General features: G+C 43.0%; 1 long non-coding RNA gene across 1 annotated transcript; it reads left to right on the top strand.

The window, feature by feature from the left end:
- The first annotated feature begins 1 nt into the window (after position 1).
- LOC102456991 (uncharacterized) lies at positions 2–22,654 on the top strand. Its single transcript, XR_331282.4, has 4 exons — positions 2–135; positions 17,297–17,444; positions 17,708–17,933; positions 22,342–22,654. It is a non-coding gene; the product is annotated as an uncharacterized LOC102456991 (long non-coding RNA).
- Positions 22,655–27,691: the final 5,037 nt, after the last annotated feature.

Genomic DNA, 27,691 nt, shown 5'->3' with positions numbered 1-27,691 from the left:
CAGCAGAACTGTTATATGCAAATTAGCTGCAAGATGGCTGACGACTGGTTGAATTACTGCTGAAATCAAAACAGCTCAACTTCATACTTCTCTGACCTGTTGAGATGATCTTTCCTGTTGACATTATTCATATAAGTGAGTACAACCATTGTTATTAACTTTCTTAATTCCAACCTATTTTTTCAAATATAGCATTTGTACAAAATTTCAATTACGTTTTAATTATAGGGAAAGTTAGAGTCTGTGTTATTCCATTGTTTACATGGCAAAAAGACTTGATACAAGCATGACATTTCTGAATGGACCTATGTTTAAATTAATTCTAATTCTTAAACTAATTGGTAAAGTTGCTTTAAAAATCTAGGAAATGTATTTTATACACAAGGAACAAGTTTTCTAATTTGAGAGACGATATGTGGCATTTTTCATACATAATTAAGGGACTGAATTCATGCTTTTAGTACAAAACTGAACCTAGCCTTCATAATATATATGTGTATGTAAGATCAATAAATCACAAAACAAGTATATCAGACACAGTAATTTATTATTTTCTAATATGTCAAGCTATATGTGAATTTATACTTCTGGAGAGAAAGCAAGCTTTGGTTGATTTTTTTTTCAATTGATCTCTGTTCCATGGTTTTCAGTCCTTGAAATCTAAGACTTGTTTTATTTATTTCTGTCTATTGTTATGACCATTAATTTTCCTAAATGTGCAAATACCCTTTTACAACTTTGTAGTTCAAATGACTTGTAACTACTGTAGTTCTATTTGCAGACAAGTTTCATAGTTCAGTTTAATGAGGCTTCAGATTTATAATGAATTATTTTTAAGCAATAAAATTTTAATGATTGGGTTCATTACACTGAATTTTGAAACATGATATTTTCCCAGGCCCTAAAGCCTCACCAGAATCTTTCAGCTTCATCTCTGGCTTTCTAGAAGCAGACATGATTGATCTTTTGATTTGAAACCAGAGGGAAATAACTATCTAGGTCACTTGAAAAACTTAAATGGGCAGTATACACAAGGGTATCAATACTTTACAGTTAGATCAGTAGCTCACATAAGACAGTTTACTGGAAAATTTTACTTCATACTACTAAAAGCTACAATGCTCTCATTGCTGCATGTTCTTTGACTACAGCCATACATTCTTTATACTGGCACACATTAAAAAGTTCATTTGTTTTAGAGATGTGTAGCATATTCAATATGTGTAGCATACATCTATTGCCACAACCCCCCTTGTTTTCAACTCTTCTAAGCTATCATTCTTATGGCTTCCTGCCTGGAAAAAGACTATATAAAGTGTTACTATTCAAAATCACTTTGCACAGACAGTAAGTCAAAATTTGTTTTGCTGCGGTATTTTCACAAGGAACAGAGCAACCAAGTTCACATATGGTGGAATAGTTCCAGAAATGACAGTCAGAGCAGTGAGGTGCATGCTGTTGCTTCTTCAGGAAATGGTCAGGTAAATATAAAAGTTCTCACCCAACTTATAGCTCAGTGAGTTCTCCGTGCATTTAGGCTGGGGCTGCACACACTGGTTTTTTTTTTTAAAGGTTACAGAGGTGATTTGGGAGGATTGTTTAACCAATATAGTAATTCTAGTACAAGTGCTATTATGGACACAGTTATAGAAGATAGATTAAAGGTATAAAGATGTTGTGTACTGAGCTCTCTTAAACCCATATGGAAATAAACTTTACTCATATAGGCACATTTATACCATAATAGGAGGTTGTAGTGTTTTGACCATACCAGTATAGATAAAGAAGTACAACTTTTTTGATTCAGCAAGGCCTTAATCTGTCTGTAAGATGCTAAATACTGGGGGTGAGACAGACAAGCACTTCTTGTCTGACCCTGTGACAGGGCGGCAGAGCTCCGCACTTGCAGCTCTCCCCTTTTGTTGGGGGACATGGCGGGGCGCTGGCCATCGCCCCGCACGGTGGAGCCAAAGCAGCTGGACGGTGCATGCGCCAGCGGTGCCACATCACAGACCAGTTCACCCGGGGTTGCTGGGTAACCGGATGCCGCCCCAGCTGATGGGGCCAGCGCACGTAAGGCCATCCAGGGAGATGTGGGTGGCAGCAGTGCCACGCAAGGGGCCGCCTCACCCCGGGGTTGCCAGAAAACCACCCACTGCCCCAGCTGCAAGTGGTGGCACATTTGGGACCACACAGGGAGGTGTGGGCGGACGGCGCAAGACCCGCCGGCCGTGGGTCAGGTGACCTCAATGGAGACATCACAGGGTATCCTGGAGCAGAGGCTGGGAGGATAAAAGGGAGAAGGGAGGAGACAGGAGGGGAGGACAAAGATGTGGAAGGGGAGGAAGAGAGTAGGCGAAGGAGGGAAGGAGGACTGAAAAAGGGAGTGGGACCGGAAGAGTCTGGGGAGAGAGGGAGCCCGGACAAAAAGGGGCATGGTGAGTCTCGGACACCGGAGGGAGAACACCCAATGGAGGTGGAGCCGGGTGAGCCAAGAGGGGAGGAAGCTGCCCAGGGCAGGGCTAGGGAGGTAAGTCTGTGGACTGGTGAGTTAAGGGGTTATGCCTCACCAGTCAGGTCACACGAGGGAGTTGTGACTTTCCTTCGACCTTAGGGTCAGGACTCGGAAAGAGGGTGGGCCCGAGTCCCCCTTCCCCTCCTCCACGGCGCACTATCCTGGGTAACAGGAGCAGCGTCTGTGGCGGCTGATAGGAGAATAGCCCTGTAGGGCCTGACGGGGCCAGTGACTAGAGGCCCAGACTGGAGTGGCCTTTTCACACGTGGTGGAGAATGTGAGTATCAATGATCCATCCCTGAGTTAAGGGGATCTAGGGTTTTCCTCTTGGTGGGTTCTGTTTTGTGTTTGGTTGAGGAGAGATTTAATTCCAGAGGGGAAGACATGAACATCATAGACATGGAGGTCAACAAGCTGCTGGAGTGGTTAATGGAGAACCAGCACCAGCAGAAACAGCAGCAGACTCACCTGGTGCAGCAACTGGTGAGCCAGTACCAGGAACAGCAAAGACAACTGGTGCAGAAGATCGTGGACCAGCAACAAATAGCCAGATGGGGGCGTGCGTCGGAAGATCCAGCTTTGGGAGCAGAGGAAGACCTGGAACCTGGCCACAAGTTACCAATTCATTTATGGGAGCTGGGACCCGAAAATGACCCCGAAGCATTTTTGGTTATGTTTGAACAGGTGGCGATGGCAGCCAAATGTCCAGAGGAGCACTGGGCCACCCTTCTAGCACAGTACCTGTCGGGCCCCACCCAGTTGGCCTACAGAAGTTTGTCGGCAAAGGACGCCTTACATTATTTCAAGGTGAAGGAGGCGATTCTTGATCAGCTTGGGGTGACCCCAGAAACCTACCAGCAGCATTTTTGGCAGGACAGTACACACCCGGGGAGAGGCTGCGGATGCTGGCGCAGAGACTCCAAGAGGCATGCTGGCATTGGCTACAGCCAGAATCCAAGACAGGTGTCCAGATCACGGATAAGATTGTGCTGGAGCAGTTGTACAGGTTTTGCCACCTGAAGGACAAAGCTGGGTATGCTGACACCCTCAGGCCACCTTGGATGAGGCGGTGACACTAATGGAGGATTATCTGGTGGATGAAGGAGTCGGGGGAAAAGGAAAGCCCCTCACAGGTCTGAGTGCACTGAGGACCCCTCCTACCACAGACGTGGTGCCAAGAGCGGAGCTGAAGGAGGAAAGAGTGGGACATCCTGGGCAGGGGAAGGAAGGAAGTTGGCCCTGGTATGGAAAACCTCGATGAACCCCAGTCCCATACCAGAGGGCAAAGGAGAGAGAGGAAATCCAAGTGAAGAACCAAGTAAAAGGGGGGAGGAGTCCAGTAAGAGGAGTCTGATACCAATGCAGTCAAAAAGGACACTTCAGGAGAGAGTGCCCCTTAATGGACTATACATTTGGATGGATCACCGGGGCCTGCCCCGCCATCGAGGTGTCGCAGCTAATCCAACCCGTGATTAAAGTAAAAATGGAAGGGAGGTCACACAAAGCCTTGATTGATTCCGGCTCTGGACAGACGATGGTATGGGCAGGCTCGGTGGGAAAGGACCCGACAGAGCGGCCAACCCATGAGGATGCAATGTATCCACAGAAAGGTGCGTACATACCCGACCATGTAGGTCACCCTTTGGGATGAGCACAGGGAGGGCCGCTGTTGCGTTGCCCTCACCCCCAGACTAGCGTACCCAATATTGCTGGGTAGGGACTAGCCCGATTCGTGCCGGATTTAAAATGGTGGGGTCAAGAGGCGGGCTCCACTGCAACGCAGGGGGACCAAGGTATAACATTGGTGGCCCCTAGGGTGGAGATGAGGAGGCCGCATCACGAGAATAGCCAGGAACGCACCTGGAATGCCGTGGACGAAGACGACCGGGCGCCATTTGACCTAGACATCAGAGAGGGGGACTTTCTGCAGCAGCAGCAGGAAGACCCCACTCTGCGGGGAGTGTGGGACCAGGCCGAAGCCTCCGCTGGAGAGGATGGGGTGGAGCAACCCCAGCACCAAGGACTACAATTGCAGGTATGCCACGATCATCTGTATTGAGTATTGGCACCTAGAGAGGGCCTGGGGGAAGAGAGACAGTTACTGGTCCCAGGCAGCTGATAGGGGAATAGCCCTGTAGGGCCTGACGGGGCCAGTGACTAGAGGTCCAGACTGGAGTAGCTTTTTCACAGACCCGAAGAAGAGCTCTTTGTAGCTCGAAAGCATGTTTCTTTCACCAAGAGACATTTATCCAGTAAGGCTACATCTAGACTTCAGGGTTTTGGGGAAGAAGAAGCTTTTGTCAGAAGAGATCTTCCACAAAAACGTCTTGCACAAGAGCATGTCTGCACTGCAAAAGCGCATTGAAAAAGCAATGCACTTTTGCGAAAGAGCATCCAGATTGCATGGACACTTTAAAGTAAACACTGATTGGTATGCACGGAATGGCCACCAGGGCACCTGTGCTTTTTCCTCTTTCCTATTTTTGCGCAAAAAAAACCCTCTTCCCCGTCCACACGTGTCTTTTTGCAGAAGAACTCTTTCGCAAAAAGACTTCTTCCTTCTTCCCCATTTGTGCAAAACCGCGTCTGTTCTTTCGATTCTCTTGCACAAAAATGGGCTTGAGTTTTTGCAGAAAAACTCTGTAGTGTAGACATAGCTTAAAAGATATTAGCACACCCACCTTGTCTCTCTGGTATCCTAAGACCAACACAGCTACAACAACACTACATGTAAGACCCTAACACATTTTTAATTGCCGCAGCAGTTTAATGATAATTTAAGCTGCTTCAGAGCTATCCTAAATTACTTTGAAAACCTGGTGCAATGCATAAAATTATCTTGTAACTGATAGACACATATGATTAATATTGCATAATTCATTTCTTAAGCTGCAAGATATTCTTTTGAGAGCACTTAAACTCAGTTCTAATTAATTATAAATTGGAATATGTGTGCCCAATAGCTGCCAAGTTTTGGACATGCTCCATTTTCTTCATAATATCAAATAATGTAGTGCCCTTAGATAAGTCAGGATACAAACTTTGAATAGATTTTGAACTTCTTTTAAAATCACGGGTTAAAAAATTACCTGACAAATGTGAAAATCTGAAATTCTAGAAGACAACACGAGTTAGTAAATAATGAAATGGAAACAAGAGCTGTAGGAAGATTAGTGGTATAAGAAGTGGGAGAGAAAATGGTGATCCAGTATCAAGGCCACTACGTAGGATCTACTAATGCAGGGGTGGGCAAATTCCGGCCCATGGGCTGAATCCGGTCCACCAGGGTTAGCTAGCCCAAACCACTTCCTACCACTTGTATTGGCCAGGAACAGCGATTGGTGGCCTACTGGAGCTGTGATCTCTAGCATCTGTGGAAGCAGCTAACCCTGGTAAATCTTTGCTGTTTTATTGCCCACCCCTATACTAGTGTGTGTTTGAGCTACGATCATGTTGGGAGATCTTTTGAATGGCCCAGTTGAATGGTGATGTTGAACACTCTTGAGGGACAATGGTTAGTGAGGTGAAATGAGTTCTGGAGTTGAGAAACGATCGTATAAGGAAGTAATAAGGATAACTGAATTATTGAAGAAGAGGTTTTGAAGAGAAAAGATGATCCAACATAAAGATGTCCTCCAGGGACTGAGGTACAAACCACTTCATTTTTATGGTTCTAGTTCAAATTTTCCCCTAATAAGTGCTAGTAGCAGAAAGTTGTTACCATTTGACAAGTGTGTATGGTTTGAGTGAAGTGAGCCAGTGAGTACAGTACTTGACGTGTCCACATCACAAAAATTATCACTTTGCCAGCAATCTTGGAAGAGAAGTCAAGTACTGAATATTTCTGGAGACAGCATATTTCCTCTCTCTCAAAAAGCAGTTCTTTCAGTTTAAAATAGAGGCAGGTTGGTAGAATTTTGCTGTGTACATGTTATGTGGAACAAAAGAGAACCTCATTTTTAATGCTGTTAAATTGATACCTTTGTGGACCCTTAAACAAAAATGAGGTAGTTTACCTAATGGCATAGAAGGAAAAGAGTTGCTTGGAACTCCCAGGACTATGAAGTAGAATAACAAGAAGACATTATTGCTGGAAGTTGATGGAGGAGAGTCCCAAAGTGTAATACTCATGGAAGGATGGAGATGAACCTGTGCAGACAGGATGGGGCATCTCAGTTTAGTGTAATCATGTTCAAGAATGTTTCTGTATGGCCATTAAAGCTGGTCAAAAATTGGAAAAACAATTTTGCGGAAAATGTTGATGTTGTTCCCATTTCTCATGACTTCAAAATCTAACAATTGTCCTTGATTTTGATGTTAAATACTGTTTTGAAAAAAAAAGTTCTGTTCCTTCCTGGATATTCTCTCCCCCTTCCTCCCCCCCCCCCCCCCCCACCCTGCTCCCCATCTGCCTTTCTCCCGAGTACAATAAAATGAATGAGGCCTAGATTTTCCCCTCTTCACTTTTCCTCTGGCTACTCTGTCACTTTCAAACACTTTTCTAACATTGGAATAGTTTTAGAGTGGCAACAAGAATACTATTTTTTCATATTTTAATTCATTGAGCCAAAATTTTCCATATTTAGTCTAATCCTTAGGCTGAAAATATTAGAAAGTTTCTGTTGAAATGGTCTAACCACTTCCAAGAATGAGGCTAATGAAAATTGGATGGATTTAAATTTTCATTTCCTCCAACTATTTCTTCAAGAACTCTGGTGTCTTCATGCTTTGGCATAAAAACTTGAGATGTGGAATGGGAGGGTGCTCCTGGAGTCAGATGGAGGCCTAGTGCTATCTCCATGAAAGAGCACTGCGATCTGACTGAGTCATAAGCTTCTGAAAATTGCCATTTGAACATGCTCAGTAGCATTTGTTAGAGTGCTGCTGAGAATGCTCAAGTCCCACAAAGCTCCCTGTATGCAACCCCACTGGGCATGTACCTAACGTCTGATGAGTTTGCTACAAGCTAGATCTCAGGACAATAAAAGATACTGCCTCCTCCATTTTTCTCCCCATTTGGCTTATAGTATTAATTTGCAGAGCCTGGATACACAGTATCAGAGGCACGAGCAGACCTTTGAATTGTTCTCCAGAGCCTAAGCTTTCATTTCTCAAAGTCCCTAGCCTATGGTTAGGAAAAAACTCATCCAAATGTTAAGGGAATGTAACCAGTGCAGAACACTTGCCTGAGTTTACACTTTGAAATAGTAAAATCTTAACTCTCAGATAGCACTTTTTCCCAGGAGATCTCACAGCACTTTACAAAGGAGTTTGCTACATTATCTCCATTTTACAGAAAAGGAAAATGAGGCATAAGAAGGGGAAGCGATTACCTCAGATCTCCCACCAAGCTAGGAGTTGAACTCAGTGAATTGTGAATTGTCCCATTAATTTCCATTTCATTGGGTACTAACTCGGATGCTCAGATGTAACAACATCAGTATTGTCCAGTTTCATAACATTTGGTGTTTTTCTTAGAGCCCTGACCGTTTGAATCAAGAGATCGTATGGCATTGCTCACCAAAATGCAGGAAAGGGCAAAGAAAATACATAAAGTAGTAACACATAATGAAACTGTGGGGATGATATGGTAGATTTATTTTTCTTGAAGGAGGAGGCTCAGCTTTCAAATGTTTGAGAAACAATGGCCTAAGGTCTGGGTTCTCAATCGGGGCAGATGGCAGGGGGTTGTCAGAGGGGACTCATGACTATTCTCCCATTCCTGTATTTCTAGCTGGCAGGTGGACTCAGATAAATGGAACAGGTTGTGGAGGAGGATCTTAGTGTAGAAAAGAGAGAACCAGTATAATAAGGTTGAGAACCAAATCCCTGATTTAAGATTGAATCCACTGGGTTGGGTTCTTGGTGTAGTCTAAGAGTTATACTAGCGCATCCTCTCACAGGGTGTGTCTACACAGCAAAGTTATTTCGGAATAATAGCCGCTATCCCGACAACTTTGCGAGTGTCTACACAGCTAAACTGCTATTTTGAAATAATTTCAAAATAACAGCTGGCTTACTTCGAGTTCTGTAAACCTCATTCTACGAGAAATAGTGCCTATTCCGAAATAGCTATTTCGGAATAGGGGCTGTGTAGACAGGGAATAGGGGCTATTTCAAAATAGGGGACCTCCAGCCCTTCCCAGTGTGTGTTACTGGCCACTCTATCCACACACAAGAAAACTCGATTCCTCCCTCCTCCCCACCCCCGTCCCCTGGAGCTCTTAAAGCTGCAGACTATGTAAACAGGGTTTGTGGCTCGCAGCAGGCCTGACAGCCCTGAGCCACTCTGCAGCTGCCCCTGACAGCATTTAGGCTACAACGAGCCACAGTGACAGTGCCACCCAGCCCTCTCCTGCTCCCCGGGAGCATTCAGGCAGCTCACAGGAGCCTGCTGGGGCCTCAAGAGAGTGCACCTTCCTGGTCTGGTGTGGAGATCCTGGACCTTATTGAGATTTGGGGGGACGAGCTACAAAGGTCACATCCACACTCAAGAACAGGTATGGATGAAGGTAAAAGAGCTCTGCCAGGCTTATGCCAGGGCCAAAGAGGGCAGCTCTTGATCCAGGGAAGAGCCCCACACTTGCCCTTATTTTAAGGAGGTCAACTGCATCCCGGGGAAGAGCCCTTCCCCCCTGCTAATTATAGACTCCAGGCTGGAGACACCTGTCATCATCCTCGCTGGGGGGAGAGATGACGGTGAGGAGGAGGAGGAGGACCAGGACCCAGATGAGACCAGCCTCAGCGCGCAGCTGACCCAAAGCCTCCCTGTGGACGTGTCCCAGGCATTGTCCAAGGCCGGGAAAGGTACATCATGTGAGTGCCATCACTTTCTCTTTATACAGAGGATGGAGGGGAGGGCTGGGTGCAAGGGGGGAGCTAGGCGCTACATGCTTGGCCCCTGCTGGCTGTGGATTGCGCAACAACCTGTGCATGGGGGAACATGTGCTGTGCTGCTCCTAGACACATGGCTCCAGGACGCTGCGACAGAGGACCCATCGATAGCCCACCTGCAGTTGGGGAAGCCCAGAGCGCCAAATCCCTTGATGATGGTGTCCACATCTGTCAGGCAGATGACTCTGCACAGCAGGATGCTGTTGATAAGCCTGACCACCTGCAGAAGGAGAGAAACAAACCAAAAATCACAGGGATGCCAGGACACCTGCTAGTTCCCCCTGCTCCTTCCTCCTAGTCCTCTTCCCTCCCCCTCACTCACCAGGAGCAACCCCCTGCAGTCACATCCACCTCTGGCAGGGCTTTGTGAGGGCAGGAAAGAACAAACCCTCCTGAGAAGGGGGCTTGCACCACCGCCACCCCCCATTTCCCTAGGGAAGCCCATTCCACCCTTCCACTTGCTTTTGGGAGAATAGCTTGAGAATGCCATACCTGCAAGATCAGGGCTCTGATGGTCGTTCTCCCCACACCAAACTGATTCCCCATGGATCGGTAGCTGTCCAGTGTGGAGAGCTTTCAGAGGGCAATGGTGACACTCTTCTGAAGGGGGATGGCAAGCCTCATGTGCATGTCTCGTTGCCTTGGCAGGGGTGAGTCACTCACACAGCTTGAGGAAGGTGCCCTTCTTCAGTTTGACGTTCTGGAGCCATTGTTGGTCTCCCCAGTGCTCCAGAACGATATGGTCCCACGAGTCTGCACTGGTGTCCAGACACCAGATGAGGAGGGGGACGTCATCCAGATGCTGGAGCTGCTCCCCCACACACCCGAGGAGGGTCTACCACAAGGGCTGGGGCCTGGGAGGCTGCATGCAGAAAGCACTGCATGACTTGCAGCAAAAGCTGCAAGAGCTGAAAACTGCTTGGAGGTAGCTCTGGCTCCATAGAGGAGAGTGCTGTGGTGTCCTGAAGCAGGGCAACCAGAGCAAAAAGAGAAAATGCTTTGCTGGCCCTCAGCAAGGTAGGCAAGCAAGCAAGGAAACCTGACACCAGGCTGTCCAGGGGGGTACCTTTAAGCACAGACCTCAGATAGCCTCAAGCTGCAGCTACACAAAGCAACCACTGACCTGATGCCCTGCCTGAACTGGTTCCAGGTGGCCTTAAACGTGATTTAGCGACCAATCAGCATGAACGCATTATTTTGAAATAGCTAAGCACTATTTCAAAAAGCATTTTGTATGTAGACGCGCTATTTCAAAATAAACTATTCTGGAAAAATTGCTTCCGCAATAGCTTAATCTGAAATAATGCTGCTGTGTAGACATAACCACAGTCAGCTGACAATGGAGCACAGACCTGTAAGAAGACAGTGGATGTTTTGTTTAAGGCCCTAAAATGAATTCTATCTTTGTCTCTGCCATGGACTTTCTATATGATGTTAAGCAAGATTCCTTAATGCATACACAAAAGTGGGTCAAATTAGAAATGGAAGGGCAATCTTTATTATAAAATTTACTAATTTTTGAATGCTTGACTGTGGAACCTTAACATTCTTTATCATAGGTTTTTTGGTTTTTTTTAATAGATTTATATATGAGATTATACTGTATTATTTATAAAGCTGCAGCTTTTCAAGTATGGGAAAGTTTCTGGTTTCGATATTACTGAGTTTACAATCATAACTTTTATGTAGAATTTGATATTATTTTTCATCTGCATTATATGATTTAATTATGCTTGTAGAGTCTGATATACAGTTATTATATGATAGGGAAGTATTTTCAATATTAGAAAGAGCTATTTTGTTCAGATTCGTAGGAAAAGAACAAGGTCATTTTCAATCGCTGCTAACAAATTCCCATTTGTGTTAAGATATGTCACGGGAACTGACAGTTGACATACCAACTTAACCTTACTGTCTTGTGATGTCCCTGCCCCGTTGTACTAAAGATTCATTGCATGTGTTACTTTTTATAGTTCAAATATCCCTTGATGGAGAAGTGCCATTTATTTAATGCTGCTATTCTAGTGGGGGTTTATACTAGTGATTACCTAGATTTTAGAAAATGCTTTACAGGTCACAAATGTGAATTTCAGAATAAAACAAAGTCTTTATATACTATAAATAAATCAAGAATGCTAGTTAAATTAATTTCATATGCCACACAATAGAACTTAAGTACAGGAAACCCCCGCCTTACGATGGCCTGATTTGCGACCCCTCGCACTTACCGCCATTTTTTTAAGTGCAGAAGGGGCCGAAAACCCCTGACTTACATCCTCAGCCCTGTATTCATGACAGAACATGGCGCCTATCATAAATGCAAGTTTGAGTTACATTGCCCCTGACTTGCAATGCTATCCCAGGAACCGATCGCATCACAATTCGGGGGGCAGCCTATATTCTACATGCCACATGAACTTTATTTTTCTAGGCAGTGCAGGAAAATACTGCCTTATTTTTTATGGTGCCAATGAAGTTATTGCTTACAGATGCCATTGTTTAAATATTGGATTTAGTTCATTGTAGTCCATTGTGGTTTAGAATGGAAAATCATATTGCACTGCACTATCTTGATAAAACTTGTCACTGTAGAAGTCACCTCTCTCAAGGTGTTAACAAGATATCTGACCGAGCTGTGATAAGATGTATACATCCTATAAAGCCTCATATTGGCTACACAGTGCTCCACTAACATAGCTTTTGCTGTGATTGCAGATACATCACCTTTGTTATGACTAGGAGAATGGATGACAAACTTAGTCACCAAAAGTTATTCTGGCTGACACCTTGTGGTGTAAATTACCTAGGCACTTTCACAATGTTCTGCTGTGTAAATAACAGAATATCACACATAACTTTAGGGTTTTTTTTCTTAAAATCATATCACTTCTTGGTGAGGGGAAGGAGAGAAGAAAGGGATAATGCAAGGAACTTTCTGTTCTGTTACTTATCTCTCCGTTCCTGTGTAGTCTGGACATGATCACAAATGAAGTGCTTCCAGGAACACAAAGTCAAAAGTAATTTAGTGCCAATCAACTTTCAGAACAAACTATTGCTCCACCCCTTCACCCATTCACCAGCAGGACAGGCATGTTCTCTTCAAACATGGTGCAACTACCTACTCCCTCAGACTACCTCCCTACCATTCCTTACTTCAGTCTGTAGCTTAATGTCACAATTGAACCCTAAGAGTTCCATAGCCTAGCAAACAGCATGAAGACAGGATGCTGTCTCAAGCTTGGTAGAATAATAGAATCACAGAATACTAGGACTGGAAGGGACCTCGAGAGATCATCGAGTCCAGTCCCCTGGCCTCATGGCAGGACAATCATTGGTAGTTCAATGATAAAAGCTTGCAGTGCATATTAGTAGACCTGAAGGATCTCCCTAACTCTAGGTGCTGGTAGGAGAGGAGAGAGGGATGTTGCAGCACCCCACACTTGAAGTGGTTTCCATTATACACAGGATATACAGTTTGGTTCAATGGCTCTCAGCACCTCCAATGAACTGCTCTAGGCCCCCCGTTCCTAACATAGGACTGGCAACTGTCTGCACACTTATGACATTTTAAAACAACTTCTCTAATCGAATTAAACAATCTGGGAAAACCTCCAATACACTTTTTTTATTGCGCTGATAGCTGATTCCATAGTCTCTTCTATCAGTGGAGCTACACAGATATTCACCTACTGTGACCTAGCCACATAAAACAAAAGGTTGATACTTGTGTCATTAACGATTCAATGCACTTAATGTTTTGCAGGAGTGTCGGCCTCTGAGTACTAGGATATGTTATGAGAGTACTCTGTATATCTCTTCTATATAAAAAGCTGCAGTCAATGAATATTAAGATTGCAAAGTTGAGCACTAAGTTAGGAAAGCCGAGAATTAATGTTGCTCAGTTGTGCATATGCATTATAATACATTCATCAATTACATGATTACATACAATTTTTCCCCAGGTGATCCCTGTTTCATTCAGTGCACCAGACAGTATCATTATGTATATACCCAAGAAGGCTAAAGTGAGATTGCATGAGCAACTTTAATTTTAACATTCCCTAGCTTTTGAGTACTTGACTTTACAAACGAAAATGCCATTAAAAGAATGATCAGATTGTAATTTTTTAGGTTTAAAAAAATCTGGAAAAAATCAGCACGTGGACCCAAAAGGGGTCCCAAAATGGCTCCCTGGCAGGTTTAACCACAGCACAGACCTCTGCCATTTGAGGCAACTGATAAAGGATGACAACATACTTTGGCCATGCAGGTCAGCCACTGGACAGAGATGAGGCTACTTGCTTACAGCACAAGCATGCTAAAATCAGGCATCCTGAAATCTAGTTCTGTTTCTAAGGGGGAAGCTCATCTTATTGGCTTACAGACAGTCCCTGTCTCTACCTCCAGTTACATCCCTGACCCCTTCTACCTGAGACTTTCTAGAGACTGTCCTCATCTCAGTCCTAGTCCTCTACCATTCTTTTCCCAGTGCTCACTCTCCTTGTCCTGACCTCCCATGCATCTGCTCCAAGCCCAGCCTCTCACCAGTCTCCATTTAAGCCATCTCTGCTTCCTCCCTATCTAGGCACTCCCTGTGCTTAGTTACAGTATATTGGCACCAGTTCCAGAGAAGGTCCTGCTCAGACCCTGCAGAGGAAAGCTGGAGAATGCTCTGTGCAGATAGCACCTTCAAAAAATTTAGCTGCAAAACTTTAACAAGTTTCTGCTGAGCATTCACCAGCTAAGTTTTTCCATAGAGCTATAACTTGATCAGATTTGAGCATGTGTTATTTTTTTTATCTCAAGAATAGCAAAAGGCACACCCTTGATGCCAAAAAGGTTTGCCTTCCCCAAACCAAATTTCAAGTCCCTGCTCCAAAAACACAGGAAGAAGAATGTTTCAACCATACAGTTTTAAGAATTATTTTTAGTAAGGACAAACTTGTATTTTTCCCATTCTCATTCTGGGGAACATCTGAACCTTTTTGTTGAAAATTGCTAAAAATTTTCCACCTGAATCAGATACCTCGCACAGAGAATTTCAGCTGAAACAGATAAAGTTTTGCTAAGTGATAAGCGAAACTGAAAGTAGAAGTTTTATAGTGGAAAATGTCAGGTAGGAAAACTTAACTAATTATAATGGTGTAAGTAACCACACCTATTGTTAATAGGTCAGCTGTTAATTATATTCTGGAATCAATACAACTTGTTGAAAATGTCTTCCTCTTTCCAGTTCTTAACAGTGGATTACCAACATGGACAATTAAATTCTGTCTGTCCATGCAGTTTTAAGCTAACTTCAGGTCCTGATTGGTTGATAAAATTATAGGTTTGACATAAATACTTAGATTTCTGTAAGGTATTTGACTTGGTAACATGACATTTTGATTAAAAAGCTAGAATAATATAAAATTAATATGGCACTAAGTTGATTGAAAGCTTGCTAACTGATAGTTCTCAAAATGTAAGGCTACATCTACACTGGCATGAATTTCCGAAAATGCTTTTAACGGAAAAGTTTTCCGTTAAAAGCATTTTTGGAAAAGCGCGTCTAGATTGGCAGGATGCTTTTCTGCAAAAGCACTTTCTAGATACGGTTTTCCACAAAAAAGCCCCGATCGCCATTTTCGCGATCGGGGCTTTTTTGTGGAAAACAGTACTATGCTGTCTACACTGGCCCTTTTAGGCAAAAGTCTTTCGGAAAGAGACTTTTGCCCAAATGGGAGCAGCCTAGTTTTTTCCAGAAAAGCACTGATGATTTTACATGAGATGGTCAGTGCTTTTCCGGAAATTCAAGTGGCCAGTGTAGACAGCTGGCAAGTTTTTCCGGAAAAGCTGCTGATTTTCCAGAAAAACTTGCCAGTCTAGACACAGCCTAACTGTTTAGGGGGAAATCATAATTGAGTGAGTCTACTTCTAGTGGGATTCCATGGGGAGCAGTTCTTGGCTCTACACTATTTAACATTTATATCAATGACCTGGAAGAAACCATAAAAATATCACTTATAAAGTTTGCAAATGACACAAACATTTGGCAAATAATGTAGGTTAATATTGAAGAGGGCAGGTGACTAATTCAGAGCAAATTGGGGTGTTTGGTAAACTGGATGCAAGCAAAAAATATACATTTTACCAAGTGCTGTGCAACAGCATGATTATCTTTTTCGATTGAACATTGGATAACCTTTATTGAACTTCCACAGTTGTGCAGTAGGCCTGATTGTGCTTCTCCTAATCACAGAAAAAAGAGCATGCTTGACGGTGTGGCCAATAACCATTTTTAGTATTCTGTCAAATCTATCACTTTAAATACAAGGGTGTTTTCTTTTGTATTTCATTTACATTTGGTTTACAAGATCTTATTCTGATACTATTTGAACTAGAGTTAGGCTCAAAATGAAACATTGACTCAAGTGACCATGTAAAGGAGGAGAAAATAATTATAGACCACAGAAGTTATTGTGGGGAAGGGATCATCTCTTCCTTTGGTTTTGTACTTCAGTGAACATGAAAATGTTCCAATGGTGACCAGGGCCTCTGGGGAGTGCTGTAATATAACTATTAAATACTATCTGTCTTAAACCGTAGGTGTGCCTGGGGTGATTTAGAAGTGACCGGGAGCCAGGGCTGAGACCAGATTGAGGCAAGTGGTTATGCCCTTAAAGTGTCTGATATACCTGAGTGCTCATTAGACATTTCAGGGCCTTTTGCTATTTATACCCTGGTTTTATTCAGTTTTATATATTATTCAGCTAGAGACAACTAAAAGAATACAGTAGAATTCTGGGACCCATTTCTGCCATGAAGGCACAGATGAAATTCAGTAACTCCAGTGGAGATCCTGCATGTGTAAGGAGTCTGGACTTCAGGTTTGGACCTTGGAATAATAGCAGAAAATATATACCTTCCCCTTAATTCTCCTCATTCTTCTTCTGGCACTGATTTCAGCAGCACTCATACAAAAACATAAGCCACAGGTGACTCTTTGTCTGAATATTTGTCATCACAGTTTTTATTTCAGTGCTGCCATCTGGATCCTTTGGCAGTTCCACAGGCAATCATGTTGTTGGCTTTAAGGCTGCCTCTGGGACTCTCAAGTGGCTAAGATGCCTTGTCAGCTCAGATGTCATTTATCTCTTGACTTGACTTTGATCTTCAGCAGTTTGTGCAAAATTATCTGATGAAGGAAAAAATGTTTTTGCAACTTTACATTTTGGTATGTGCTCCAAGGATTTTTAAAGGAAAAATGTCCCTCTATCTACATATTATTGTATTGTACATTTTGTATTGCTTGGCATCTGTTTTTAACATATAAATAAGACAACACACCCATCCCCCAGTCTCTGTGTACAAATTTCCAACTCCTTGTTTGTTTCACAGTACAAAATCTTTTATGTTGTTTTGACATTGTCTAACAGGTGCCAAGACTGGCACTGTCCACAAATACTGAAATGTTACACCACTCCTGTTTGTTTTTAATAGGACGTTCACATGTTTCCAATAAGGAGAAAATTGTCTCATTGCCACTCGCAAGCATCTGTGTTTGTGAGATGTCTAATTCTATCTCTAATTTGTTTTTGCAAAACAAACTGAAATTTTCTACTTTATATCTTCAAAGCCATGTGTGAGAATTCAACATGCTCTTCTCTTCCCTTAAAGTTAATGGAAACCATATTGCTAAACACCAATTTTGTACTTTAAGTGTCTCAAAGGCAAAATTAGAGGTTAGGTTTAGGTTAGAACAAACAAAATGACACAATTATCTGTAAGCCAATGTTCAAATTGTATGTATTAATTCTCTTGTCACTTTAGATCACTAGAATGTGTGTGTATATTTGGAGTATGACTAGGGATTTTTTTCTTTTTCTTTTTTTTTAATGATCACAGATACATAGCAGAGTGTAATGGATTTCCATTGGAGCCCATTTTGGTTTTGTATCACACCGTTTTGGGGGGCTATAGTGCATTGAACCATTCTGCTTACCTGTCCCCCTGGATAATTCTACCTGGAACAAAGAGGTTACTGGAAAAGGAGGTACTGTGCATTTTCCCCTAGTTATACTTGTTCCCTTTCTAACATGAAGTAAATGCAAGTGATAGAAACATGCTGAAATTCAAGCTGGTATAGGCGAATGGCTTCTAACCTAAGTTCACTGAAGCAAATCTTCAGCTAGTGGTGTTAAAACAATTTGTGTACTAGGAGTGCTGAAAGCCCTTGAATGAAATTGTAAACCCAACATATGATGGAAATCAACATATTTCTGTTTTCAGCTGAAAACTATTTTTTTTTATTTTCAGGTGTTTGGTTTTTCAACAAATGCAAATACTCAAAAATTTTCACAGAGAGATGTTCAGATGCAAAGTCAATTGTTCAATGAAAAATAATTTCAATGGTAAATTTTCAACCAGCCCTAATGCTAACTTGGAAGGAACATAGAAATAAATTGCAAGCCATTGAAAAATGGCAAAAATCTCTATAATGTGGATCAGCTACCTGTACATACAAACACATTCACCCATTCAGGTAAGTGTATTCCTCTGCATGTATGTGTAAACTATATATATGTATATAAAGTATAAAGATGAAGCTATGACAACCTCACTATAATTTTTATGCTTTATTATTTGCATACAAAATATGTATTTTAAATTTGGATTGGGATCAATATTGGGAAATCTTTTTTATCCAAAGCACTTTGTACACTTTCTAATTAAAAATTGAGTTAAAACTTAAATATAAAAAAAGAACAAAAACGAAATCTTTCAGAATGTTTGACTTGATTAATGACAGTACTTAAACATCATACCAAAGTGAACTAATTATTTCTCTGGGCAGGGGGAGGGAAGAGAAAAGAGGGACCCTCGCTTAGAGGAGTAATTTGCAAGTCACCTTGGAGTGTTTGATCTCTTCATGTGAAAAGGTTAGCTCTGTGTTAATTTCAAGCAGAGCCGATCACATAATTAATTTTCCCAGCAGGAAAAAAAGGTTCATAGTACAAGTCTGCATAAAGCTGTTAGTGCCAGACAATGACCTCTCACATCTGAATTTACACTGCTATAATTACAGGGGGTCAGCTTAGACACTGTCTGCAATTGCTACATAAAACTTAAAGAGATAGCACTTCATTTTTCCAAGAGCCATTTAAAACAGGAGTTCCTGATCCTAGATGTTCTTCTTTCCATTCAGGCAGTATTTTCATCTGTCACTGAACATACAGCTTTTGCTAGAGCATACATGCTATGGCTTTATAAAAATTGTACAGAATTGTCCCAGAAGTTGGGGTTCTTCTGAGTGCTGCTCAGGGATAAGGAGATGTTTACTTGGGAATTTCAGATGACATAATATAGCGATCTCTACATAGCTATAATATAGCTATAGATATAATATAGCTATCTCTATAGCCCTTTGTCAGGGTTGCAAAATTTTGAGGATTCAGCTAAAAACTAATTGATGGGATATAATCATTCCTTCCCAAATAGTCTCACACCAATGTTCCCTCTAATTTTTCCCATCCATCTGCAGAATAAAGTTTTTATGTGCACTAAAACATGGTGAATGTGCACCACCAATAGAAACAAAAGATCAAGTTGTGCAGCTCTGCTAATTAGTTGGGTGGCATTTGAATCTCTGCAAGGCAGCTGCACAAGTACACAGTTTACAGGGAACACTTCCTCACACCCTCAAAAAAGACTCCCACTTACCTACTGTTGCCTTCTTTTGGTACACCCAGATGCCTATAGTTCTCACACATATAGCATATTTGGGGAGAGGAAACAGGCCTATTATCCTTTCTTCCTTAATTGCACCCCCTTTTCTCCTTGTGTGGTTTTTATTACTAAGAAATCACTTCCCGAAAATTAATTCTGTCCCCATCCTCCCTTCTCCCCAAAGTCCCCACTTATTTAATACAATAACTGCCTTGCTACAGGCAAAAATTCTGAGTATTAATAGGGCTGCTATCCACAGGCTGTGATTCCCACTAGCCGGTTAGGACTCTGCCATAGGTACTCTACTGCTGTCTGCATAATGGACAGAGAATCAGTTGATCTCTCTCTCTCTCTCTCTCTCACTCTGTCTCACTCTCTTTCAGGCCCTAAGATGTCTAGCCCATTTGTCCAAAGATGCCAAACTGGGACTGTTTGTAGCTATGCCCTTGCTGTGGCAATGTTAGATTGGCCATGTCAAATTTCTAGCTAAAGTGGAAAGCTCTCAGTTTTGAGATGGTTTACATGGTCCATAACAGTAGACTCACCAAATGTCACATTATTTTTGGATGCTGTTTTCTGAACAAGAGTTCTTTTTTTTTTTTTTTTTTTTTGCATTTTCAAACATGTACAGTTTCTTGCCACTTTAACCAGAAAGGACACTCTCTAAGGGTATGTCTACACTACAAAGTTAGTTCGAACTAACGGACGTTAGTTCGAACTAACTTTAATAGGTGCTACACTAGCGCTCCGCTAGTTCGAATTTGAATCGAACTAGCGGAGCGCTTAGTTCGAACTAGGTAAACCTCATTTTACGAGGACTAACGCCTAGTTCGAACTAGCTAGTTCGAACTAAGGGCTGTGTAGCCCTTTAGTTCGAACTAGTGGGAGGCTAGCCCTCCCCAGGTTTCCCTGGTGGCCACTCTGGCCAACACCAGGAAAACTCTATGCCCCCCCTCCCTGCCCCGGACCCCTTAAAGGGGCACGGGCTGGCTACGGTGCCCGTGCCAGGTGCAAGCCTGCCAGCACCCAGCTAGCAGACCCTGCACCTGGCACGGCACAGAGCCACCCACCCGATGCCCCCCAGCCCACCCCCTCTTGCCGGGACCAGGTTGGCGGCTCCCGGGAGCTTGCCCTGGACCGCAAGAGGCGGGCACCTTCCTGGGCTAGTGCGGACATCGTGGACCTCGTCCACGATCTCTGCACTAGGCACAGGAAAGTGGCCGTCTAGGGCAGGAGAGCTGCCAGCCTGGCCACCCAGGACCAGGTGTGCATGAAAATCAAGGGGGTCCACTGAGACCCCCGACACTGAGCCCTGAGCTTACAATGGCCGTCCTGGGTCAGACCAAAGGTCCATCTAGCCCAGTAGCCTGTCTGCCAACAGCGGCCAACCCTAGGGACCCTGGAGGGGATGGACCGAAGACAATGACCAAGCCATTTGTCTCGTGCCATCCCTCTCCAGCCTTCCACAAACTTTGGGCAGGGACACCACTCCTACCCTCTGGCTAATAGGACTCCATGGACCCAACCTCCATCACTTTATCTCACTTCCCTTTAAACTCTGTTCTAGTTGTAGCCTTCACAGCCTCCTGCAGCAAGGAGTTCCACAGGTTAACTATTTGCTTTGGCAAGAACAACTTTCTCTTACTAGTTTCAAGCCTGCTACCCATTCCTTTCCTTTGGTGTCCTCTAGTCCTTCTTTAGGGGAACTCAGGAAGAACTTTTATGAATTCACCCTCTCCACCCAACCCCTGCTTTTAGAGACCTCTATCCTGTCCCCCCTCCATCTCCTCTTTTCTAAGCTGAACAGTCCCAGTCTCTGTAGCCTCTCTTCATCTGGGACCTGTTCCCAACCCCTGATCATGTTAGTTGCCCTCCCCTCTCCCAGCCTTTCTCTTCCCCTCTCCCACCTCCTTTTCCCAGTCTCCCCCAGTTTTTTTCAATAAAGACAGAGTCAATGTTGGAAGAAACATTATCTTTATTTTGTACATCAATAAGAAGGGGGGCTAGGGAAGGGTAAGTGGAAGGAGGTGAGGGAGGAATGGGGTACGAGCCCCCGATGGGGAGGACTGGGCTGGCTCTGCGGGCTTCTGGGGGTGGAAGCTCTCCTGCAGCCCCCCAATTACTCCCTCTCCCCAGATGGCAGCCTGCGGCAAGTGCAGCCGGGCTGATGGCCGAGTGGTGTGATGTGCCCAGTGTGGGCACTCAGGGCACTCCAAGCCAGAACTTCTTTGCAAGCGGGGCACCCCTTAGAACTGTGTGTCCGGGGTGGGGGTCGGGACCCTTTAAGCGCAGCCCTCGGCTAGCCTGAGACAGTATCTCCATGCTCTAAGTCCTCCTTTTATGCCCTGCCGGCACTGCTTCCGGCCATCCTTAAGCCCTGTTCAGAGTCCACTCAATGTGGACTTACTAGTTCGAACTAGCAAAACGCTAGTTCGAACTAGTTTTTAGTTCTAGATGCGTTAGTTCGAACTAGCTTAGTTCGAATTAACTAATTCGAACTAAGTTAGTTCGAACTAGCGCTGTAGTGAAGACATACCCAAAATGACTTAGCCACCTGCATTCTGCTACAAAGACCTTTTACATCTGCACTTGAAAGGGAATCCTCTGAACTGTCATTCATGTTAAAATTCGACACTTGCCAACAAGGACTTAACAAGAATTTGAACTATCTCACCCATTACCAAGACAGTTTCCCCAATTATCACCTGTAATACCATTAACTCACAAACATCCCACTCTCCCTACCTTTAATATCATCAATTCACAGACACTTACCTTCCTTCCTTCCCCTCCCCCCCCCTCCCCCCCGCATCCCCCTTCTGTTCTGCAATGTGATTTGTCCTTTTCATATTTGTTCATTTTTTTAATTGTATCCTTTGGTATATATGGTTGTGACTACTTTCTTCCACTATTTGATCTGAGGAAGTGGGTCTGGCCCACGAAAGCTCATCATCTAATAAACCATCTTGTTAGTCTTTAAAGTGCTACATTGTCCTGCATTTTGCTTCATGTACATCTGATACTTCTTTGAAGACTGAATCCTTTTCTCACATCCCCAAACCGGCATAAATGTAATGACTACAAAGTGTAAACAGAAAAATAAGTTCAGATGCTTCTCTTCTGAGGAACAAAGTTGGGAGGCAATTCAAGCTGGAGCTTATTACACTTTGTATTCTTGTTCCTGTGCAGACAGATTTCAATTTGTTCTTCTTTATTTGTTTCAGGTTAATCTAAACTGTCAGGGAAAGACCTGTTTTTCTCTAGGGAACACAACACTTAAATAAAATGGGCAGATTTTAACAAGCATTGAGCACTCAGCATCCCGAAGCTTCAGGATCTCTACCAAGCATTTATAAACCTCAACTACCCACCCAGAGAAATAAAAAAGCAAATTGAAAGAGCCAGACGAATACCTAGAAACCATCTACTTCAAGACAGACCCAAGAAAACCAACAATAGAACACCACTTGTCATCACCTACAACCCCCAACTTAAACCTGTCCAACACATTATCAAGAAACTACAGCCTATACTGGAACAGGATACCATACTCAAAGAGGCTCTGGGAGACAGACCCATAGTCTCGTATAGACAACCACCTAACCTCAAGATGATTCTTACCAACCACCACAGGATATACCACACTAATACCAACCCTGGTACCTTCCCTTGCAACAAACCCCGTTGCCAGCTTTGTCCACATATTCATTCTGCTGATACCATTATTGGACCTAACCAAGTGAGTTATAAGATCAAGAATACATATTCCTGCGCATCCAGAAATATAATCTATGCTATCATGTGCCGAAAGTGTCCGTCTGCTATGTACATTGGACAAACATCTCAGACACTTCGCCAAAGGATTAATGCCCACAAAACAGATATCAGACAAGATCACAGAGAAAACAGTTTCTTGCCATTTTAACCAGAAAGGACACTCTCTCAATGACTTAGCCACCTGCATTCTGCTACAAAGACCTTTTACATCTGCACTTGAAAGGGAATCCTCTGAACTGTCATTCATGTTAAAATTCAACACTTTCCAAAAAGGACTCAACAAACATTTGAACTATCTCACCCATTATCAAGACAGCTTCCCCAATTATCACCTGTAATACCATTAACTCACAAACATCCCACTCTCCCTACCTTTAATATCATCAATTCACAGACACTTACCTTCCTTCCTTCCCCTCCCCCCCTCCCCCCCGCATCCCCCTTCTGTTCTGCAATGTGATTTGTCCTTTTCATATTTGTTCATTTTTTTAATTGTATCCTTTGGTATATATGGTTGTGACTACTTTCTTCCACTATTTGATCTGAGGAAGTGGGTCTGGCCCACGAAAGCTCATCATCTAATAAACCATCTTGTTAGTCTTTAAAGTGCTACATTGTCCTGCATTTTGCTTCAGCATCCCCCACTGAGAACAATCGGCACCTTTAGGTGCTGGGCACTGATGAATATCTGGCCGCTTCTTTCAAGTATCTAATGGTACATCTGCAGTGAAGCAAAATCTCCACGTAAGTGTGTCTGAGCCTCAGTCAATGGACTTGAGCTCACACTTAGGCTATGTCTAGACTATGGGTTTTTTCCAGGATACTGGAGGTATCCTGTAAAAATTTCACTGTGTCCAGGGAATGCATCTACTCTTCCACTGCTTTTTTTTTTTTTTTTGCAGAAGAGCAGACATGCTCTTTCAGAATCTCTGTCTTCCTCCTCCCGTGAGGAAGAAGGGCTCTTCCGAAAGAGGGTTTTTCTCCAAATTTGGCCCAGTGTAGACAGGCCAAATTTTGGAAAATCCTCTTCCAAAAAAACTATCGGAAAAAGCTCTATAGTGTAGACATAGCCTTAGGGGCGAAAAATAGCTGGAAAGACATTCTCACTTGGGCTGGAACCTGGCCTCTGAGACTGGGCAAGGTGGGATGACCTTGTAGGTCGGTGTGCAGTCTATGCTGCTATTTTTCACCCCTGAGAGCACAAGTACCCCAAGTCTGAGTCAGTTGATCTGGGCTCTGAGTTTTCTATTGACCTTTGGTCCAGGCCTGTAATTGAACCTAAGCTCTTCTGAAAACCTTGCCCAGGTTTTACATCTACCAGTTGTCCACCAGCAACTGGATATTGAGCGAGTTCCTCCAAGATGCTGAACCAACAGACATAGAAAGAGCTATTCGCCCTTCTCCCTAAGACAGCTTCTGTCTCCATTCTACCAAATGGTGAGTGACCACAGGCCTGATGCAAACCCAGTTCAAAGTAATTGTAAATGCTCCCATTGCCTTCAACAGGCTATATATCAGCCTTCAAGTTTTTTAGTTTTATCTCTTACTCTTTGTTGTTTACAAAAGTGTCCACACATATGAAAAAGTGATGGCTACATTTTTTAGATAGAATTTGATTGGAAAAAAGCAGCTGGCATAATGCTGAGTAACTCCTACTTATTAAGTTCTTTTGTTATATTTATATCAAGTGAGTCTAATGGCAGTCTAGAGTTTAGTAGAAGCTGACAAGAATGAAGAAAGTGCCCTTCGTGCGATTCTCTGTTTTCACACTATAGGATATTCTTTTGCTGGAGAATTCCCGTATCTAAGGGTATGTCAACACAGCATATGAATAACTGACGTTATTCTGAAATAATATAGTCCACGTCTACACTACAAGCAGTTATTTCAACATGTCAAAATAATGTCAAGCTGGAGGACTTCTTACTCTGACTCCTGTAACCCTCATTTCGTGAGGAGTAAGGGAAGTCGGAGGAAGACTGCTATTCTTTCAACTTCCTGCTGTGTAGATAGCGCCAAAGCCAAAATAAGCTATTTTGACTTAAGCTACACAATTGACGTAGCTCAAGTTGCATAGCCTATTTCGGCTTTAGCCCCACTGTGTAGACGTGTGACAGTAACAGCAGACAGTGAATAGGGGCACAAGCTTGCCCCTTTAACACAGTGTTGGGAGAAATTACACAGCCTGAAGAAATTCAATCCATGATCGTGTCAATGGTCATTAACTTTGTCCTTTGTGATAGCATTTTTTTGTTCTGTTGGAGAGCTTTGTTCCATATAGATTAGCAGGCTGTGTCAGTGAGCTGGGAAGATGAGACTTCACTGAGATAGCAGCTGCATAAAAATGATGACAAACAGCAGTGACAAGACAGCATTGGTAGCTTAGGGAAGAATAAAATAAAACCTAGTAAGAAAACAGAGTTCATAGAGCAGTTCTTATCAAAGCTACCAGTGCCACAGAACAACGTCACACGTCTGATTTTATACCCTTGAATACAGACACGGGTATGTTGTGTGCTGCAGGCATTAGGCAGGTTCCCATGCTGAATCAAGAAGGTGGTAGGAGAAGAAATAGTGAAGCCTGAGGCAGATTATCATATGTGACACTATCACTGCTACATCTGCAGTCTGATCTCAGGTTCCCAAATATGTTGCTCTATGCTTGCAATGGTGTGATCCAATATTCTATAGTACTGTAGAAATTGTCATTGGCCTCCAACAACCAAACTTCTACCCTTCCCTAAAGCTCCCCACAACTCAGCTGCTGTGTTAGTGGAATTATTTTTAATTTCTCTTTCTTTTTCTCCAACTAAGATACTTTGAAGTGATCATTTTAGTCACATTTAAAAATAAATGACACCATGGATACACCGGTAATACTTCTCCATCAGAGAAAATAAAATGGGAAATGGCACAGACAAACTGTGGAAGAACTGCAGTAGTTGACTGCAGTGTTGCTGTAATTAATAAATGCCTTGCAAAGCCAGGCACAATGATAGATATTAACCCCGGAAAGAAACAGAACTGTCCTGTGAGTAATAGAGTGCTAATTAGGGATCCGCAGACATGTCTGAGATAGCAGTTAGTGGAAGGAGATGGGGGGAGGAGAGGTTTGGATGTAGAAAAGTGCTCTTGTTTTGTTTACTGCATTTATTCTATGTGACTGCATCTAGACTGGCATGATTTTGCGCAAATACTTTTAACGGAAAAGTTTTTCTGTTAAAAGTATTTGCGAATAGAGCGTCTATACTGGCATGTGCCTTTGCACAAAAGCATCCATGCCAGTGTAGACGCTCTCTTGCACAAGAAAGCTCCGATGGCCATTTTAGCCATCGGGCTTTCTTGCGCAAGAAATCAACTTGGCTGTCTACACTGGCCCTCTTGCACAAGAATACTTGGGCAAGATGGCTTATCCCTGAGCGGGAGCGTCGGAGTATTTGTGCAAGAACCACTGATTTTGTACAGTACAAAGTCAGTGTTCTTGCGCAAATACTCGCGGCCATTGTAGACAGGCGGCAAGATTTTGCGCAAAAACAGCCGCTTCTGTGCAAAATCTTGCCAGTCTAGACGCAGCCTGCGTGGTTTACTGTGAATGTTACTGTCTGAAAAGGAGGGATGATTAATGGGGAGGTTTCTGTGTCTTACAGCAAGTCAGGGGTTACAATATTGATGCCCTATGCACAGTTTGTTCAGCAACCGGGTTTACTCACTTTGAATAACTCTTGTGACTGGTACATATTATGTTTTTGTGCAGCCTGCCCTATACTCAGGGTTAAACTGGGCCCTCACAAGGTCCTATACCCTTTAATTCTTTTCTAGTCCGTGGTCTGTAGGTCCTCAAACTTCCCTCAGTATAGCGTAATCTGAATATCTTCCAATAGTGCATGAACTGATCAGAATGGAGCTGGACGGGAAACAGGTATCCCCATCTCATGAATATTTCTAAGAATTTGACATTATTTCCATTCTGAATGAGGAAGAAAAAAATTAATACATTGAAAATATTTGCAAACAAATAAAATGAACAAAAAAAAACGGGAAATGCATTGAATCTAGCTCTTTCTGGCAAACAGATTTGGTTTTGACAAACTGGCATTTTTCAACGAAGAAACAATTCAAAAAGTCCCAACCAACTTTAGCTGTTACTAACATCAACTATGGTATGACATTTTTTTTTAAATCACTCTGCCACAGTGGTATTGCTGTTTTCCATATTCTGTGTGTCATTGATTTTGCATCTCATATTTGTTCCTTATTGTAAGTTAAAAAAAATATGCTAACTGCTAGACCCACAAACTCAGACTGGACTACAAAATTTAGGCTGGGTTCTTCCCAATTCACACATCAGTAAAGGTCAAATTTTGACAGAGACCAAATTGTACCCTCAATCAGCCCTGACAACAGTCCATTGTCTGCAAATTGTGTCATAGGTCCTGTGAAAATCCTCACACAGCTAAGAAGAAGAGGTCTATGTAGGGATTACTGCGGATATGATGTGAAGACAATGCTTGCATACATATAAAAAGGCATAATATGACCTATGCATATGTCAGATGATGTGTGAGAAGGAAAGAACACACCCAGGATGAAGTTATGGAGCTGCCAAGTAGAGAAAAGCATCTTTTTACTTTCAAACTGAGCAAACTGAATAGAAAAATCAGTCAGCTACACAAAGTTGAAGTCTGTACTGAAATTTTCTACTGGAGATGATCAGTATTTAAAAAAACAACAACAAATGGTCTGGTAGCACTTTATAGACTAACAAAACATGTAGATGGTATCATGGTGGGCTTTCGT

Source organism: Pelodiscus sinensis, chromosome 1 (genome assembly GCF_049634645.1).
Source record: "Pelodiscus sinensis isolate JC-2024 chromosome 1, ASM4963464v1, whole genome shotgun sequence".
NCBI classification, from domain to species: Eukaryota; Metazoa; Chordata; order Testudines; family Trionychidae; genus Pelodiscus; species Pelodiscus sinensis.
The sequence above is the reverse complement of the archived record's forward strand: the minus strand, read 5'-3'. Positions and strand labels throughout refer to the sequence as shown.